Below are 7,967 nucleotides of genomic sequence, written 5' to 3' on the forward strand. Positions count from 1 at the left end.
ATCAACACATAAACAAAATAGTGATATGAACCTGCAAAGTGAGTTGTAATCATATAGATCAAAACCTTATTGTTTTCTTTCTAATCATTGTAAACAGTTGTATTAAAATCCTTTTAACAGAGGTTGACCTAATAATCATTTGAAGGACTTAATAGTCTATGTAAATCCTTTAACAAGGTAACATTCTAAATGGAATGATCAAAGTCCCTTGACAAGGTCACTCCTAACAGGGTGATTAAATCCTCTAACCAGGTCACATTTAATAGAGTGCACTATAACCTTTAACAGGGTTGGCTCCTAACTAAGCTCACTTTGAAAGAGTGAAAAAGTGGTGACATATTGCTAGTGGTTTTTCTCAAATTGGGTTTCCACATAAAATCCTAGTGTCAAACTTGTGTTGAATGCTTTATATGTTTTACATTTGATAAAGTTTACATTCAACAAAGTATGTTATGTTTAGGACAATAATTTTGTTTATCAGTATAGTAGAGACCGAGTAACAACGGGATAAGCATAATAGTGAATGTTTTGATGTTTAATTGTTCAAATGGTACTTATGGACCTTGAGTAACTAATTCACCCATCCCCCTCTCAATTATTCTAAACATTTCTAACAATAATTACAACTAATTAACTGTATCCTAAAATTTAATAAATGACAATGTATTTAATTTTAAAATTCTTTAATGTCAATTATTTATTCCTAAAACAAATAAATATTGTTTGTTTGTTTATTCTCCACATGCACAATTAAACTAATTTCATAATTTATTTAATTCAAATCAGTCTCCTAGTTCTAACAAACATTGACTTCTAGTCTTACTATCTAATCAATCTTATTATTTATCCAAGCACCTTTTCTGACTAATTAATCTACTTAATCCTCTATTCAATCTATTAAGATTACTAATCAAACTATTGAGCCATCTCTCCATTCTATTCAATCAACTATCTAATCAAATCCAGTTAACTCACAAAAAATGAGTTAATAAGTCAATCAATTCAGTTATGCACCCACTTCACTATCTAATCAACTCAATCAATCAATTTAGTTCAAATCTCCAATCAAATCATGTTCACTACTCAATCAAATATATCCATCTCCTCAATCACATAATCCTATTTAAAGTCACAAGTTTCCCAAAAATGAGAGCCAATTATCATGATTTGGTAACCATGTTTTATATATATATCATGTTGCCCAATTAAGCAAAAAGTAAGAGCCCACATGTTGCATGAGAAAGAGAAAACTCAAGGGAAATGTTGGTTTGATTTGCATAGTTATTTTGCATTAATTTCATTTATTTGTGTATTACAATTATTATGTTTTTCTCTTGATGTTTAGGGATTGTTAATGCACCATTTAGATTTGTGTGGTTGATCTAATTATGTTGTCATATTATGTTATCTTTAAATATAAGCATTATTAATATTATATTATGTTATATAGCTTCTTTTTAACTATTGATGGTTTTTTATTAATAGTTCAAAAGGATATTACAAAACCCAATAAGATTTCTATGACATTACAATTCATCCATGTGTCTACTATCATGCATTCCTTGTTCCATATCTTTCTAAATCTACCTATCACATTAGTTCATAAAATATTGCATATTATCATAATAAGACCACTCTTAGTTATGACCCAAAAAAATAACAAGAAGACCATATCCAAACAAAACTCCTAACTATAGTTATCAAACTATTATGAAAAGAAAATATCTCTATAAACATCATCACAACATCACTCTATACATTAGTTCACCCACCTCACCAGCTACCTTGCATTATTTATTCTCCTTCCTTATCTTAGTTGCCAAAGAATAACCTTTAGGGATGAGAATTCCACCTATATTCCTTGTATCACACTTAGCTTTTGCATAACCCAAATGGATTTCCTAGTTTATGCTTTCCTAAAGCTCTTTCATGGGATCGATTTAGCTCCTCTACCTCATAATTGCTCTATAAATAATCTTTTAGTAGAGACCGTGTACATTTTACCCTTTCCATTAGCTACTCCTTGCTAGATGTCATGATTCAAATGATAAAGCATTGAAAAGAAATAGACGCACGTTCCACCCAATGTCATCCCTCTTTATCCACCGGAAAGATCCTACTTGACTTTGTAAAAGCCAATATTGTCACCATCCCTTGCACCCATTCTAATTTCACCAACACTTATATTAGCCTCATAGTTTCCTCCCATGAGTCCAACAACAAATACCATGTCATCATTGACATGATGTCCATATTAACTTTGTAATGATAATTGGATTTCATATGTTCCTTTCCCAATAGTTCCTCTAGGATTTCCACCAACTTCTTTTCTTTGAAACAAAATTGACTTTTCATTAATCTTTGTCAAGATATCTCTCACATAAGGGTCATTGATAATGGGTGGTTTAAGCAAAAAATTCACTTCTATAATACCCAAATTTCTAAGTCATCCATATAACACTTGTCATGGAGAAAGATAACAACAAATGAACACAAAAATAATTATGTAATATCATCTCAAGGATCTAGATCTTCTGTCACTACCAAATTGATTCATAATCCCCTTGATACCCTCACACATGTGGTAATAAAACCATGTCACCACATCATTTCCTTGCCTAAACTTGTCATTATTTAAAAGAAAACCTGCCAAATACTGTGGTTGATGATATAATTTAGCCCTTTCACATCACTAGATCCCTCCAAAATATAAGTTAAGACTTAGTGTTAATGTCCTCCAAATCTTATACCCATGCATAATGAGTTTAAATTTAAATGCCCCAATCTAACAAAGCCAAATTCACCTATATACAATCCTCCATAAATTCTTCTTAACCAAATTCATTCAATCTAACTGCAATGTTGGATAACATGTTAGCCTCTCTATTCATCTCCTCTTTACATGGCCAATTTTTGTAGTCTTTAAATCTCACTAAATGCTTTCTAATCATTTTTATGTATTTGTTCAAATACCACACCTAAAAAATCCCATTAGTAGTTGTTATAACAATTATTAGTGAGTCTCCTTCTAAATGTAGTGTCCTCACATTTACGTATTTTGCTTTCTAAATCACCAATAGAGTTGCATGTATCTCTGCTTCATTGTTAGTTTTGTATTTCAATCTCTAGGCCCCTACTTCCAAGGAATACCCCATCGCATCTATAGCAATTAATCCAACACCACTTTTATCACGGTTTCCTTTCAAAGCCTTATCAAAATTTACCTTTACCCAACCCTACTTTAAAGGTGTCCATACCTCACTTCAACAGTTGTAATTAATATATTAAAGTGATATCTAATATATTATTTAATTTATGACACATTAATTTTTTATTTTTTATTTTTTTGCATTAAATATCATTTAGTAAACACTTTAACTTTCTAGAGAGATAGTTCCAATCAACTGACTATTTAAAAAATTCCATCATGTTTCAATAAAAGAGACTATACAAAGGAGGGTATGAAAGAGTATAATATGTCGCATTTTTCTATTGAGAATTAGATCTTCCTACCTAGGCTTGCTAGCCCATAGAGTCATCTGACCATGCCAATACTTTTTTTCCTTAATACATTCACTATAAGGTTGTTCTACTTTATTTTCTACAAGTAAATTTCTACCTGAAATGACCATCAAGGGATTTTCTCTCACTGGTGTTGTTGTATTTTTCAGTTGATGAATGTTGTTTTGGCTTAGCTCTCTTATTTCTACTATAAAAGTATGTAGTGTAACTTCAAATGTTGTCATTTCCTCTTTTATGTTTCTTTATATATACCCATGCAAGATCTCCTACTTAAATGTCCTTATAGTCCTTCTAAGAGACTCTCAAACTTGTTCCTTGAGATCCTTAATGTCATTGTCACTTTCAAGTCCATGTTGAACCATATAAGGCTCCATGTGTCTCCTTAGAGACTCAATATGGGATATTTCCCTATCACTAAACACATAATTACTACAATAGAGCAAGAAAATAACACCTAACTTAGTTGGGGTTGAGTGCAATTTTGGATTAAAAATGAGCCCCATGATGATGATGAAGTCAATGCTCAAATGGTTTCAATGTTTAGCATTGTATTGTGAGTCATAGTCAATGCTATATTTTGAGTTGCATCTCATGTTGAATGTTGCATTGTATGTAAGTTTGTCCCAAAATGGTGCCACAAAAAGATTCAAGTGATTACACCAGATTCGACATCATATACAACATCAAGTCTGGCTTCCACTTTGCCTCCTTTGTTGCATCTACATTTTCTTAGAATATTTATTCCAATCACACTTCCATTTTTACTTCTTATTGTGCTTCCAATTATGCTTCTATTAGAATGTCCTTCATTGCTTCTATTTTGGCTTCCCATTTTTCTTCTATTTTGCTTCTTCTCTAGCTTTCCATTTTGCTTCTACATTGACTTCCCATATTGCTTCTACTTTGGCTTCCTATTTTGATTCCCTTTTTGTTTCTACGTTGGCTTTCCATATTGATTCTCGTTTTTATCTTACTATGGCTTCTCACTATTTTTGATTTTGCTTCTACTTTGGCTAGTTCTCATTTTGCTTCTCATTTTTCGTCTTTTGTTTCTTTTGCTTTTGCTTCCATCATAACATCATTTGTCACTTCCAGTTTCACCTTTTGTATTGCTTCCACTTTTAAGCCTATTTTAGCGCCACTTGTTGCTTCCAATTTTTCTCCAATCCTTTCTTTTGATTTAGCTCCTATTTGCACTTCCAATTTTTCTTCTTGTGTTGCTTACATTTTTTATTTCATTATGACATATTTTCTTATCCTAATATGTCTTCTATTATTTCATCTTTTTTTCTTCTAGAATTGCTTCTATTATTAATGTTTTGTTTTCTATCTGAATTAGTTCTATTTTTGCTTCCTAGATAACACCAAGTTTATCTTTGGTTTGGCTTCAATTGTTGCTTCATTTTTTCACTTCTAAAAATGTTTCATTTTTTTCCATTCTTATTAGTTTAATATATTTTATTCCAACCATGAAACCCATGTTGACATCTAGATGGTGCATACCAAAATATCTATAATTTAATTATCTAACAACATCTATCATGAGAAGAAAATTAAAATCATCATATGTAATAAATATTCATCAAAAAACCATAGACCACTTTCAATATATATAAAGTAATAAGTCAATACTGATAAGATCATCATATATAACTGTAATTATTGAAATTCCAATATGCTAGCATACCAAAAACATGTCTAAGTATACATGTCAAATAGTGGCCATAAGTCAACATGATACATGGAAAACAGAAAGGGTTTGACCAAACTAAGACCAAGACCCACCCTCAATGTGAGACAGGTCGCTTTCATATCCTTCAGGTATAGGGACAAATCCAAAGCTGGTAAGATTTTTAACACCATTGATAATGTTTTCAATTCTATATTATTAAGATCTAAATGCGTCTAAATGCACACATATATTTAATTTCATTCATTAGTGTTCCAACTCCAATGGAAGCAACATCACTTCCTGTAATCACTTAATTTTGGTCTACAGAAATAATGTTCCCTTTTTCTAAAATAATGAAATCAAATTGATGCTAGATGTGGTTATGTCAATATAACCAACTTTGCATAATTAAATCATCAAATCGGTTATATCGTAAAGTTTGATCACCTAACTCGGTGTCTCATTTAATTAAAAGAACATTTCTATTTTAATTAAATAAATAAATTCCCCTCCTAAAGTGCACACATAAAATAAATTAAAAAAAAAAAAAAAAAAACTCAACTCAAAGTGCACAGTCTTTTGGACATTTCTAAAAGTAAGAACACACGGATCAAGAATGGAAAATCTCGACTATTGCTCATCTTTGCATCCTGATTGTTTATTTGACTTTATCAAGTCTATAAAATGATGCCTCTGCATTCGAGGATCCTAATTTTTGCATTTTGTTATGTTGTTGCTCTGAATTTGGAATTTTTTTAGCATTTTATCCTTGTTTAAATCATCTAGCTCATTTATATTTGCATGTTAGATTAAATAACATGGATTCATTAATGACTTAAACCAATCTCATTTTTTTAGTTTAATATAATTATAGCTTAGAAATGTGCATTTGTATCATTAGGTTCTTGAGGGTTTTGCATGTTCATTGCATTACCTCTCTTTGAATCTTCCCTTTTGTAATGCACCTTCTAATGTCTCATTTGTTGGAAATCTAAGAGCCATCAATAGCATAGATCTTATGCATTATGGATAGGGAGCTATACATCATCTTATGGGTTTCATTTTTGGTTTGTTTTGAATCATTTTGAATCTATAAATAATGGTTAATAGAAGTGTGAGTAGCTTAAACTAGCACACACACTTTTACTGATATATTTTAGCCACCCATCATGGGGCTAGAACCAATTTCTAGCTTCACCTTTTCAAAAAATTTAATTCAATTTTCAACACACATTTATGGAAAATTATAAGACACAACTTTGGACTATGTGTAATAAACTTGGTCTATAATTTATCACACATCTTCTAGAGCTTTATTGTGCCTTTCATAGAGTTCTATCACACCCCTTTTAGACTTGTATCACCTCTATGAGTTTCATCGCATGACTTTATAAGTTGTGTCATGCGATAAACTTGCAAAATGTCACAACTCTCTATCACATCACACTAAAAACAAAGAGTATTTTTCAGCATCAAGCTACAAAATTTTCACATTTTTCATGACGCTTTATGGTTTCTAGTGATTTGTAGTACATTTCCATGATGCTAACTATATTTTTTGTAGAGTTTTAATTTTAATTTTGAGATTTTACCTAGTTTTCAAAATACGCTTGACAAAGACTTGCTTCAAAGCACTGACTATAGGTTACCTTGGTCAAAGACAAATAATGAAAACTAATGATGTTGTGGTTTGCCTAGGTCTTAATCAAGCAAACATCATGTTTGATTAAAGTTTATTTTTAGGAACATAGTCATATCCTAGGGTGCATTTGAACATTTAAGCACACTTCCCTAGAAAATGAATATTTTTCTTATGTGTCTTGAGTGAAGTGACATGATAGGAGAGTACACCCTTCTCCTTTTAGGAGAATAAAAAAATCCTTGCTCTTATCACCTAGCTTACATTCTTTTTGTTTTACCTTTAGAGGGTCTGTCAGTTGAGGTAAAAATATATTGGGAATGACCCAAGTGAGAACATACTAATTCCAACAATTCTACCTTACTATAATTAATATACTTCCTTGAGCCTACAGACTCATAAGGTAGATGAGCTTCATCCATGTTCTCCTTCACATGATTGATTCATAGATATGTTGATTATTGTGTAGAATAGTGTCACTCTTAATATTTCTTATGAGAATACACACTTTCATATGAGACTATCTGGGGGTTGGCAATGAGCAGAAACCTATACTAGACACTTTCAGATAGGTTGCTACCTATTTCACCTCTAAAAGGAGCATAATCTTTATGCAAGCAGGGGGAATAATCTCTCCTAAAGATAACTTACCATAAGTATCCACCTAGATGCTTGAAGGTAAGCATGTGACTAACCCCTATTAAAAGGAAACATTTGAATATGTTGTATTGAGTCTTTAGAAACAATATAAACATGACCTCAAGGGGGTGACATAACCATGTGTTGTATGAGTACACATAAGATGCAGACAAAGGTTTGTTTCCCATGTCCATTTTCTTTATAGGGATAAAGTGTATCTAGTATTTAATATTGTACATCCGTCATCACTCTTATCCTACCAAGTTTCTTTGTTCCTAGCCGTTGTGTTTTCGACTACTATCTTTATTGTGTATTCAAACCATAAGAGTCTCGTCAAAATAAAATGAGGGAAAATGCCACATTGAACTCGGATGATATTCCTTCCTTCGTTCCTACTTATTAGCATTGGTAGGATAGGTTGTTTACATCCATAGTTTCAAACTTGTAAACACATTTCTTCCTAATTGGTGAGTAAATGCTTTATGCCTAGTATGA

Source organism: Cupressus sempervirens, chromosome 6 (genome assembly GCF_028749045.1).
Source record: "Cupressus sempervirens isolate cs-2001-9-10 chromosome 6, ASM2874904v1, whole genome shotgun sequence".
NCBI classification, from domain to species: Eukaryota; Viridiplantae; Streptophyta; class Pinopsida; order Cupressales; family Cupressaceae; genus Cupressus; species Cupressus sempervirens.